This window comes from Amblyraja radiata, chromosome X, assembly GCF_010909765.2.
Source record: "Amblyraja radiata isolate CabotCenter1 chromosome X, sAmbRad1.1.pri, whole genome shotgun sequence".
Classification (NCBI taxonomy): Eukaryota; Metazoa; Chordata; class Chondrichthyes; order Rajiformes; family Rajidae; genus Amblyraja; species Amblyraja radiata.
Window position 1 is genome coordinate 1320556 of NC_045999.1, and position 12858 is coordinate 1333413.

The following is a 12858-nucleotide window of genomic DNA, read 5'->3' on the forward strand; positions in this document are numbered from 1 at the left end:
TCCACAGATTCACCACCCTCTGACTAAAGAAATTCCTCCTTTCTAAAGGTATGTCTTTTTTGGCCTCTGGTCCTACACTCTCCCACTGGTAGAAGCTGATTGGCAACAGAATATCGACCCAAGCACTTAGTTATCGAAAGAATAGTCTTCCTTTGGGAGGAAGCATCAGTCTGTTTTGGAGTTGCAGCCACATTCAGTAATTAAATGGTGTTTAGTGGGGATCCAAGGAAGAACCTTTTCACCCAAGTGCGGTTGGAATCTGAAAGGCATTGACTGCAAAGGTAGGGGCAGAGACAATTAGGATTGCAAGTTCTATATGTTGTGTAGAAATCTCACATTGCTATCAGATGCATGTTCAGAGGTGAGAGCAGACTGTATGAAGAGGTTGCCCACAAAACCAGCTGAGAGCTGGGCGTTCCCCATGCTTTAGCTCACACAATGTTTCAAAGACCTCATCACTTTACAAAGCAGGAGGACGCACCACTTAAATGCAAAATAACATTATATTCTAGTTCAATCAGTAAATTCACAGTTCAAGATTCAGGTTCCAGTTCAGACACTTGAGCCCATAATCCAGTTAAGAGCAGCACCGACGGAGGAGTCCAAGGTGGAAAATACCCTCTTCCAGTCCTCTGCTAAAATAAATTCATCAGTAAGATAGACACAAATGCTGGAGTAACTCAGTGGGGCAGGCAGCATCTCTGGAGAGAAGGAATGGGTGACGTTTCGTGTCGGGACTCTTTACACTGCTTCAGACTTCAGTCTGCTAGTCTGAAGAAGGGTCTCGACCCGAAACATCACCCATTCCTTCTCTCCAGAGATGCTGCCTGCCCCACTGAGTTCCTCCAGCATTTTATGTCTGTCTTTGGTTTAAACCAGCATCTGCAGTCCCCTCCTACACATAAATGTCACGGTATATCTGTTCAAAGATCTTCATTCAACAGCCTTTCTTCAAACGTTATGCAGATTACTTGGCCAATCGTCTTAACATTGATGCTGTGACTTTGCTGTTTATTTACAGTGCCCTCCATAATGTTTGGGACAAATAGATAGATAGATATAATTTATTGCCACACAACCAGGGTCGGTGGAAATTTCGGTTGTCCCAAAGACAAGGACCCATCATTTATTTATTTGCCTCTGTACTCCACAATTTGAGATTTGTAATAGAAAAAATCACATTGTCTCAAACATTATGGAGGGCACTGTATGTGACTCCATTGCTTCACCTATTTGAATGTTGACAGCAAATTTAATAAACGTTTGTTCAGTGACCAGATAATGTTTTGATGCAAGCAATCTTATGGAAGTAAGAGCCATACACCAACATCTCCAAGATCTCAAGTGCCTTAACTAAGTTTGGAGATGCCATGTCCTAAAGTTTTGAACTTATTTCTTTTTGGGTCTCTTCAGAATTCCAAGGATGGAGTTTAAATATCATCTGGAACATATTATAAAAAGTTTGGAAGTTCAAATAACCCATATATTTGTAATGTTCTTGTGAGACATCTATCCATTTTCTTTTGGAACTTCTAAGCTACCTGTTCCCATGTTGCTGCCTCTCTCTGATGGCACAGACACTGACCACCCTCTGGTACAGTCTGAAGAAGGGTCTCGACCCAAAACGTCGCCTATTTCCTTCGCTCCATAGATGCTGCCTCACCTGCTGAGTTTCTCCACCATTTTTGTCTACCCTCTGGTACATATGTGTTTGTCTTCCTTTAAACAACGCAATCTAAAGAGGTTTGCCATCTTTGTATTCAATGCAGTGGATATAAGTGAATTATTTCCGGTCCAATAGAAAGGCAAGATTTGAAAAGTAGTCACAGTTGCAATATGCGACAAGTGACAATAAAATATATTCAACGTGCCAGTAATAAACCTAAACTAACATCCAAACATGCACCTTCCGTTCACCTTTAGCCTCTGGATGGTGATTGACTTTGGCTCCCAGGTAAGTAGTGCCTTAATTTTAAAATACTTAACCTTGTTTATTAATAAACTATGATCTTTCTGATCCCTGCAACTCTCAGAGTCAGTTTTGAACCACTTCTCACCTCTATAATTACTCCAGCTTTAGGGACAGGGCGCTGGCTGGCAATACTCGATCCACCGGAGTGAACTTCCTGAACTTCCCCCACTTTCTGTCCCATTAAATTCCCCAGACCCCACCTAATATTGACATGTGTCAACAGACGGTTGCAGTTACAGGAACAATGGGGCTTTGTGAGTGCAGGATAAGTCCACCTTTTAGCTGGAGGCAGCAGATGGCAGCCAAGAGCAGAAAGGTTTGCTGCCTGTTGTATTTTCCTCACAGATCCATCAGACGGAGCTCTCGCCTTTATATTCTTCAAAATGTCCGATTTCCAATCTCCCGAGTTCCCACTTCGGACTTGACCGTAAACCAACACATTATGATTTAGACACAAGGATCTGCAGATGCTGATTTACAACAAAAAAAAACAAAGCACTGGAGTAACCACTCCAAAAGTTACTCCAGCAGTCTGTGTCCATTGTGATTTATTACGTTTTAGATAAGCCTGCTTGCTTTCAGTTTTAAACTTTAAAAAGGTTTATTCTACATAATTAAAGTTCAGAGTTAAAAAGTTAATGTACGTTTTATTTTTCATTTTCTCCAAGACTCCAATAACAACATCTGGTGAATCTGTGGAAATCTTTGCCACAGAAGGGTGTGGAGGCCAAGTCGTGGATATATTAAAGACAGAGATAGATAGATTCTTGATTAGTACCGGTGTCAGGGGTTTATGGAGAGAAGGCAGGAGAATGGGGTTAGGAGGGTGAGATAGATCAGCCATGATTGAATGGCAGAGTAGACTTGATGGGCCGAATGGCCTAATTCAGCTATCACTTATGATCTTATATGAACATGCTGCCTGGTCAACTCATAATACTGAAACTCATGGGATTAAGGCAGGGTATTGACCTGGCTGTAGAGGGAAGGGGAAAAATGGGCAGATGTCAGATTGGCAGGATGTGACCACTGGAGAGCCTGCAGAATCTGTTTCAGTGCCTCAACTACTCAGCATTTATAAATGATTTACATAATAGTGCAGAAATCCAAGTTTCATTATGACACAAATATAGCATTGTAAGCAGTAGACCGAGGATGTGCAGGTGGAGGCCAACACAGGACGTGGATGGGCAGCGTTTCGGGTCGGGACACTTCTACCCTGATTGGAATCAGCAGGGTCCCGAGTGGACTACAATCAGGGTAGAAGTGTCCCGACTCAAAACGCTGCCTATCCACATTCTCCAGAGATGCCACCTGACCCTCTGGGTTATTGCAGCACTCTGTGTTTTAACATTGCAAGCAATATGGCAACATTAAATTGGAAAGATGTATTTATAGATTAAGTGATTGAGCAAAACTGTGGCCAGTGGATTGCAACAGAAGCATAGATTAAGTCATCAAGTTTGGACCTAGCAAATGGAACAGAGTATACTTTAAAAACTGGAAACCGTAAAGGTCACTATTCCTTTTCACCAGAGATTAGATTAGATTCAACTTTATTGTCATTGTGCATAGTACAGTGACAACGGAATGCTTTTTCACCATACAGCCATACGAATATAAAAATAATAATAACACAGAACACGATAGTCTATAACATAAACATCCCCCACAAAGCGGTATCAAAGTTTCCCACTGTGAGGGAAGGCACCAAAGTTCAGTTAACCTCCTCTTTGATGTTCTTTGATGTTCACCCATGGTCGGGGCCTTCTGAGCCCCCCGCAGTCGCCGATGTTCATGCCCTCTCGCCGGGATGATGGAACTCCGACGTCGGAACGGAAGAACATCCTCAGCGGCTCGGACTACGAATCGGCCACTTCCATCCGGAGTCCGCTGCTCCCGAAGTCCACAGGCCGAGCTGGGCGGAGATTCAACGTTAGCGGCCGTCGGCAAAGGGTCTCAGGACTCTGCGATGTTGGTCAGCGCCGCCCGTGCTGGGAGCTCTGCAAACCACAGCTCCGCGATGTTGCAGGCCCAGGTAAGGCATCGCCCGCTCCACGATGTATCCAGCGCTGCGCCGCTGCTGCTGAAGCTCTGGTCCAGTCCCCGGCAGGAAAGGCCGCGCCAATCCAGTTGGTAGGCCGTGGGGGGGGGGGGGGGGGGGGGCGAGGACACGACTCGGAGAATAGTCGCATCCTCGCCAGGAAGTGACTGGGAAACGGTTTCCCCCTCACCCTACCCCCCTCCCCCACATAAAATACTTTTAAAAAATCCTCCAAAACATACTTTAAACAAACTAAAAATAAAAAAAAGATAGATAGACAACAGACTAGGCAGAGGCTGCCATCATGCGGCACCCCTAGATGCTGCCTGTCCCGCTGAGTTACTCCAGCATTTTGTGTCTACGGTTTATACCAGCATCTGCAGTTCCTTCCTACACAGTGCTGAACTACTATCTACCTCATTGATAAACCACGGGCTATCTTTGATCGGACTTTACTGGCTTTACCCTGCACCAAACATTACTCCCTTATCATGTATCTGTACACTGTAAATGGCTCAATTGTAATCATGTATTGTCTTTCTGCTGACTGGTTAGCACGCAACTAAAGCTGTTCACTGTACCTCGGTACACGTGACAATAAACTAAACTGAACTGAGGTTGGTACCAGGCAAGTAGACATACCAGGAAACAAGATCATACAAATCAGTGTATTCACTAGAATTTAGGTTAATTTTAATGATGTTTTCAGGAACTTGGTAAGTTAAAGAGAAAAGTTGATTTCTGCTGTTTTGGCAATTTTCAAGCCGAATAATTAATATAATTCATCCACGGGCGAATTTAGGAAATGTCTAATTTCCTGTTTTTGTTGCACAAATGTCTCGTTTTTTTGGAGGGTGTTTCTGGACTGAAACTGCTTTTACACTGAGAAAGAAACAAACTACTGGAGGAACCCCAGGCAGCATCTGTGAATAGAAATGAACAAATGATGTTTCAAGTCAGGACCCTTCACCGGTCTGAAAAAGGGTCCTGGCCCAAAACATCATTTGACCATATCCTTCCAAGATGCTGTCTGGGGTTCTGACCCTCTCTTGAAAACATCCAGTGAATTGGCCTCCACTGCCTTCTGTGGCAGAGAATTCCATAGATTCACAACTCTCTGGGTGAAAAAGTTTTTTATCTCAGTCTTAAATGGCCTACCAGGTGCTTTACTGGAAGTTGGACAATTTTATGCTGGACAATTTTTACATTTATCAAGCGAATTAACCTACAAACCTGTACGTCGTTGGAATGTGGGAGGAAACCGAAGATCTCGGAGAAAACCCACGCAGGCCACGGGGAGAACCTACGAACTCTGTACAGACAGCACCCGTAGTCAGGATCGAACCTGGGTCTCCGGTGCTGCGTTTTGCTGTAAGGCAGCAACTCTACTGCTGCGCCACCTCCCCTCTTCCTTATACCAAGCACCATTCCCACTTGGCATGTGGCCGGGGTGATATCCCTTCCCTTTTTTGATGGGCGTCTCCACCAGACTCTGGCCCCCCAATGTCCAGCACCGGATGGACCCTAGACTATGGCCTCCACCACAGAGCCTTAATAATAATAATAATGGATGGGATTTATATAGCGCCTTTCTAATACTCAAGGTGCTTTACATCGCATTATTCATTCACTCCTCAGTCACACTCGGTGGTGGTAAGCTACTTCTGTAGCCACAGCTGCCCTGGGGCAGACTGACGGAAGCGTGGCTGCCAATCTGCGCCTACGGCCCCTCCGACCACCACCAATCACTCACACACATTCACACACAGGCAAAGGTGGGTGAAGTGTCTTGCCCAGGGACACAACGACAGTATGCACTCCAAGCGGGATTCGAACCGGCCACCTTCTGGTCGCCAGCCGAACACTTAGCCCATTGTGCCATCTGTCGTCCCTGACTTTAGTAGTTGTTGGCTTTGGCCTCTGAATCCTGATACATGTACTGATTTGAAACTTCTTAGATTTGATTATAAATCTCTGTTGAATGGTAGATGAAATGATTTGATTGTCCTGTGGTAAAGTTGTCAATTGCTTTTCTGTGAAGATACACACAAAATACTGGAGTAACTCAGCAGATCAGGCAGCATATCTGGATAGAAGGAATGAGTGATGTTTTGGGTCGAGACCCTTCTTGAGACAGTCAGCGGAGAGGGAGACACAGAGATAAGGAAGTGTAAGATGTGACATTGACACACATTCACACACATTTACACACAGGCAAAGGTGGGTGAAGTGTCTTGCCCAAGGACACAACGACAGTATGCACTCCAAGTGGGATTCGAACCGGCTACCTTCCGGTTGCCAGCCGAACACTTAGCCCATTGTGCCATCTGGCTGTCCCTCAGCACGTACTCCTGCAGTCCGGAGCGGGCCAGTTGGCAACATTCCTCGACGGACAGCCCAGAGAAGTTCACCAATCAGTTGGTAACACTGACTTGCAAGTTCAGAAAGGCCAACTCATTCTCCTAGATAAGACATTGAATAATGGGAAAATTATAAAAATGCACTTGAAATAATTCAACAAAACAATTTTCGCACATCACCACCATTATTCTTTGACTGCTGTAGTCACCTTTTTGCACGTTTGAATAAGATCAACCATCATTCTACTAAACTCCAAGTAATGATAAGTATGGGTGTCAGGGGTTATGGGGAGAATGGGGTTGAGAGGGAAAGTTAGATCAGTCAGGATTGAAAGGCAGAGTAGACTTGATGGACCGGATGGCCTAATCCTGCTCCTGCAACTTATGAATGCAGACCCAAACTGTCTGGATAGGACAAGCCACAGGCCCAGGAATTAGCGGGTGTATCTCCTATCGATGGTCTCCCATGCTATGAAATTCCTTTTGTAGTTACAGGGTCCACAACTGTGTACAGTACTCCGGGATTGGCCTCAGCAACACACTGTACAACTGCAGCAAAACTTCCCCCCGATTCAACTCCAACCCCTTTGCACTAAAGGTCAACATTCTCAACGACTTGTTGGACCTGCCTGATAACTTGTGGTGATTCATGTGCTGGATCTCCCGAACTCCAATCACTTTCCATTAAGATAATAATCTGCCTTTTGATTAAAGTGTATGACCTCATACTTCCCCACACTGTACTTCATTCACCATGACTTCACCCAATCATTCAATCTATCTACAACCTGACACAAATCGTAATGTTATTCCAACACGCCCTAACACCCATTTCCGTATATTTGCCAAACTTTAAAACCTTACATTTAGTGGAACCTTAATCCCTTGTGTTACAACACTATACTACAAGGCTGAGAACCATATTCTGCACTCTGTGTCTTACCCTTTGCTCCACCTACTGTACTTGAGTTTGACGAATGTATTTATGTAAAGTATTATCCGATCTTAGACACAAAGTGCTGGAGTATCTCAGCGAGACAAGCAGCATCTCTGGAGAGAAGGAATGGGTGACGTTTCGGGTCGAGACCCTTCTTCAGACGGTGGGTCAGAGGATAGTATACATCTCGTATCTCCCTTTCTCCTGACCCCCAGTCTGAAGAAGGGTCTCGACCCGAAACGTCACTCATTCCTTTTCTCCAGAGATGCTGCCCGTCCCGCTGAGTTACTCCAGCATTTTGTATATCTTCGGTTTAAACCCGCATCTGCAGTTCCTTGCTACAAATATTATCTGATCTGTTTGACGAGCATGCAAAACAAAGCTTTACACTGTACCTTGGTCCACAAGACAATAATACATGATCTAAATTTCAATCTTTGTTCCTTCCTCCATTAATGTAAATAGTAAACAATTGAGGCTAAGATACCGCTCCCAAAGAAGGGTCTCGACCCAAAACGTCATCCAGAGAAGCTGCCTGCCTGTCTGAAGAAGGGTTTCGGCCCGAAACGTCGCCTATTTCCTTCGCTCCATAGATGCTGCTGCACCCGCTGAGTTTCCCCACCAATTTTGTGTACCTTCGATCTTCCAGCATCTGCAGTTCCTTTTTGAACAAGCTGCCTGGCCCACTGAGTTGTTCCTGCACTTTGTGTCTTTTTTTGCATATTAGCAATTAAAGTTCCTTGTTTCTACATTTCACTGCCTGTATGCCTACTTTGAAGAAGTTCTCCTTTCTTTCACGAGAACAGTCAGAAAAAGGGTCCCGATTCAAAACCTCACCTAACCATGTTCTCCAGACATGCTGCCTGGCCCAGCACATTGTGTCCTATTTTTTAAACCAGAATGCCGTCTGGATTAGAAAGTATTATAAGGAGAGGTTGGATAAACTTGGATTGTGTTCTCAGGAGCACCGGAGGTTGAGGGGAGACCTGTACAAAAGTATGAGAAGCATAGATAGCGTAGACAGTCAGAACATTTTCCCAGTATGGAAATGTCAAAGACTAGAGGGCATAACTTTAAGGTGAGAGGGGTAACGTTTAAAGGAGATATGCGGGGCAAGTATTTTTACACTGAGGGTGGCGGGTGCCTGGAACGTGCTGCCAGGAGTGGTGGTGGAGGCAGATACAATAGTGGCTTTTAAAGGGCTTTCAGAGAGGCACATGGATATGGAGAGAATGGCGGGATATGGATCATGTGAAGGTAGAGATTAGTTTAACTTGGCATTATAGTCATAGTCACAGAGTGATATAGTGTGGAATCAGGCCCTTCGGCCCAACCTGTCCACACCGGCCAACATGTCCCAGCTGCACTAGTCCCACCTGCCTGCGCTTGGTCCATATCCCTCCATACCTGTCCTATCCATGTACCTGTCTAACTGTTTCTCAAACGTTGGGATGGTCCCAGCCTCATCTACTTCATCTGGCAGCTTGTTCCATACACCCACCACCCTTTGTGTGAAAAATTATGTTCACATTGTGGGCCGAAGGGCCCATTCTTGTGCTTTGCTGTTCTATATTCTATTCCTCAGTTCCAAATTAAGGAGGACAGGACAATGAGTACTGTTCTTGTTAGCAGTGCTGCTGACATGTGAGTCACCACAGCAAAGCTTGCAGTCTCCAGTGCCCGCAGTGAGGTTGAACACACCAAGGTCATGCTGTTGTTTTAACTTAATATTCAAGATTCAAGAGAGTTTATTGTCATGTGTCCCAAATAGGACAATGACATTCTTGCTTTGCTTCAGCACAGCAGAACTTAATATTAGTACCTTAACTAACTAACTTAATATTAGTTAAGGGGAAAAAACAGTAAGATTACAGCTTGAAATAGAAATTGTAATTTTATAGAACCTATCAGGGCCTGTCATTCCCCAAATATCACACAACCATTTAATTGCCTTTTTTTTTTTAAAATGTCAAAAGCACTGCTATAATGTAGGGAGCATTGTGAAGACCAAACCCCAACAGAAATGCAGTTATGGTCATTTCAGTTCTGTTCGTTTACCGATACGGAATGACTCGGAGAGGAAGAAATTTTTTAACACAGAAACATAGAAAATAGGTGCAGGAGTCGGCCATTCGAGCCTGCACCGCCATTCAATATGATCATGGCTGATTATCCAACTCAGTATCCTGTACCTGCCTTCTCTCCATACCCCCTGATCCCTTTAGCCACAAGGGCCACATCTAACTCCCTCTTAAATATAGCCAATGAACTGTGGCCTCAACTACCTTCTGTGGCAGAGAATTCCACAGATTCACCACTCTCTGTGTGATTTTTTTCTTTCTCATCTCGGTCTAAAAGACTTCCCCCTTATCCTTAAACTGTGACCCCTTGTTCTGGACTTCCCCTACATGGGTTCCTTTGTAAATTATAACATGTGGCCCTTGTGGCTAAAGGGATCAGGGGGTATGGAGAGAAGGCAGGATACTGAGTTGGATGATCAGCCATGATCATCTGAGTTGGATGATCAGCCATGAACCAAGAGAAAACAGAATATGCGGCTACTGTTTGACAGATGAGGTTGAAACAGAGGTGCACTTCCTCCTAAATGCAAATATTTTGACAAAACAAGGAAAGCATACTTTGACAAACTCAGTGTGGCAACCCCTGACTTTAAAGAACTAGATGATACATCAAAACTAAGAATAATCCTTGGCGAAGGAAATAGGGCACATCTTGGTGCACGATATGTAACAGCATGCCATAACCTGAGAGACGGCAAATGACCAACATGCACATATGTACGCACACACTAGTCGACATTAACTAACACTAAGAAATTAATATTGAATTGCTAAACTTGCTATTGTGTTGTACTGCTTACAGCTGCAAGAACGTGTAGCAACCAATAACTGCATGACCCCACTGACGAGCACCAGGCCACCATATCTAGCACCATCACCGACTTCATCAATTCCCACGCCCTGCCCGACCAAGCTTCCAACCTCATCGTTCCCCAGCCCCGCACGGCCCGTTTTTACCTTCTCCCCAAAATCCACAAACCCGGCTCTCCCGGCAGACCCATTGTCTCTGCTTGTTCGTGCCCCACCGAACTCATCTCCACATACCTTGACTCCATCCTATCCCCCTTGGTCAAATCCCTCCCCACCTATGTTCTAGACACCTCAGACACCCTCCGCCGCCTCCACACATTCCACTCTCTGGGCCCTCACCCCCTCATCTTCACCATGGATGTCCGGTCACTCTACACCTCCATCCCCCACCACGATGGCCTCAAAGCCCTCCGGTTCTTCCTCAACCAGAGGAGCAACCTATACCCAGCCACTGACACTCTCCTCCGCCTAGCGGAGTTGGTCCTCACCCTCAACAACTTTATGTTTGACTCCTCCCATTTCCTCCAAACACAAGGCGTAGCTATGGGCACACGCATGGGCCCCAGCTACGCCTGCCTCTTTGTCGGGTACGTTGAACAATCCTTGTTCGAGACGTACCAGGGCCCCATCCCCGACCTCTACCTCCGTTACATTGACGACTGCTTTGGGGCCACCTCCTGCACCCACACACAACTGACTGACTTCATCCACTTCCCCACCAACTTCCATCCGGCACTCCAATACACCTGGACCATTTCCGACACTTCCCTACCATTCCTTGACCTCACCATCCCAATCGCAGGGGACAGACTTCTGACCGACATACACTACAAACCAACTGACTCACATGGCTATCTGGACTACACGTCTTCCCACCCTGCCCCCTGTAAAGACTCCATCCCCTACTCCCAATTCCTCCGCCTACGCCGCATCTGCTCCCAGGATGAGACGTTCCACACCAGGGCATTGGAAATGTCCTCGAATGGAGTGCCCGGGGAGGGGATTCCCCTCCGCCACCATAGATGAGGCTCGCACCAGGGTCTCATCCATACCCCGCAACACTGCTCTCTCTCCCCATCCCCGCACTCACAACAAGGGCAGAGTCCCCCTAGTCCTCACCTTTCACCCCACCAGCCGGCAAATACAACACATAATCCTCCGCCATTTCCGCCACCTCCAACGTGACCCCACCACACGCCACATCTTCCCATCTCCCCCTATGTCTGCCTTCCGCAAAGACCGCTCCCTCCGCAACTCCCTTGTCAATTCTTCCCTTCCCTCCCGTACCACCCCCTCCCCGGGCACTTTCCGTTGCAACCGCAAGAAATGCAACACCTGTCCCTTCACCTCCCCCCTCGACTCCATTCAAGGACCCAAGCAGTCGTTCCAGGTGCGACAAAGGTTCACCTGCATCTCCTCCAACCTCATCTACTGCATCCGCTGCACTAGATGTCAGCTGATTTACATCGGGGAGACTAAGCGGAGGTTGGGCGATCGTTTCGCCGAACACCTCCGCTCCGTCCGCAATAACCTACCTGAACTCCCGGTGGCTCAGCACTTCAACTCCCCCTCCCATTCCCAATCCGACCTCTCTGTCCTGGGTCTCCTCCATTGCCAGAGTGAGCAACACCGGAAATTGGAGGAACAGCACCTCATATTCCGCCTGGGTTGTTTGCGTCCCGATGGCATGAACGTTGAATTCTCCCAGTTTTGCTAGCCCTTGCTGTCTCCTCCCCTTCCTTAACCCTCGAGCTGTCTCCTCCCATCCCCCCGCCCTCGGGCTCCTCCTCATCCCTTTTTCCTTCCTTCTCCCCCCCACCCCCACCCCCACCCCCTATCAGTCTGAAGAAGGGTTTCCGCCCGAAACGTCGCCTATTTCCTTCGCTCCATAGATGCTGCTGCACCCGCTGAGTTTCTCCAGCATTTTTGTGTACCTTCAAATAGAACAAGTTGTCCTACAAGGTAGACAAAAGTGCTGGAGAAACTCAGCGGGTGCAGCAGCATCTATGGAGCGAAGGAAATAGGCAACGTTTCGGGTCGAAACCCTGAAGGAAATAGGCAACGTTTCGGGTCGAAACCCTGAAGGAAATAGGCAAAGTTTCGGGTCGAAACCCTGAAGGAAATAGGCAACGTTTCGGGTCGAAACCCTGAAGGAAATAGGCAACGTTTCGGGCCGAAACCCTTCCGGGTTTCGTCCCGAAACGTTGCCTATTTCCTTCGCTCCATAGATGCTGCTGCACCCGCTGAGTTTCTCCAGCATTTTTGTGTACCTTCGATCTTCCAGCATCTGCAGTTCCTTCTTGAACACTGCATCTCGTTGTCTCTGTAATGTACACTGGCAATGACAATTAAAGTTGAATCTGAATCTGAATCTAAAGGGCTATCGGCCTATTGCAAGTTTATGTACAGGGACATACCTATCCATACACTGTATACTTGTATTTATACTTATGCATTTCAAATATGTATGTCATGTTTTATACTTTGGCAATACAACAATGTTTTTTTTATCATGCCAATAGTTTGAAAAAATTGAATGGCGGTGCAGGCTCGAAGGGCCGAATGGCCTCTACTCCTGCAGTATTGTCTTTGTATCTATGAGATCTAAATGCAAAGGGTTTATATGTGACCCTGGAGCGTGTGGCCTTGAACTT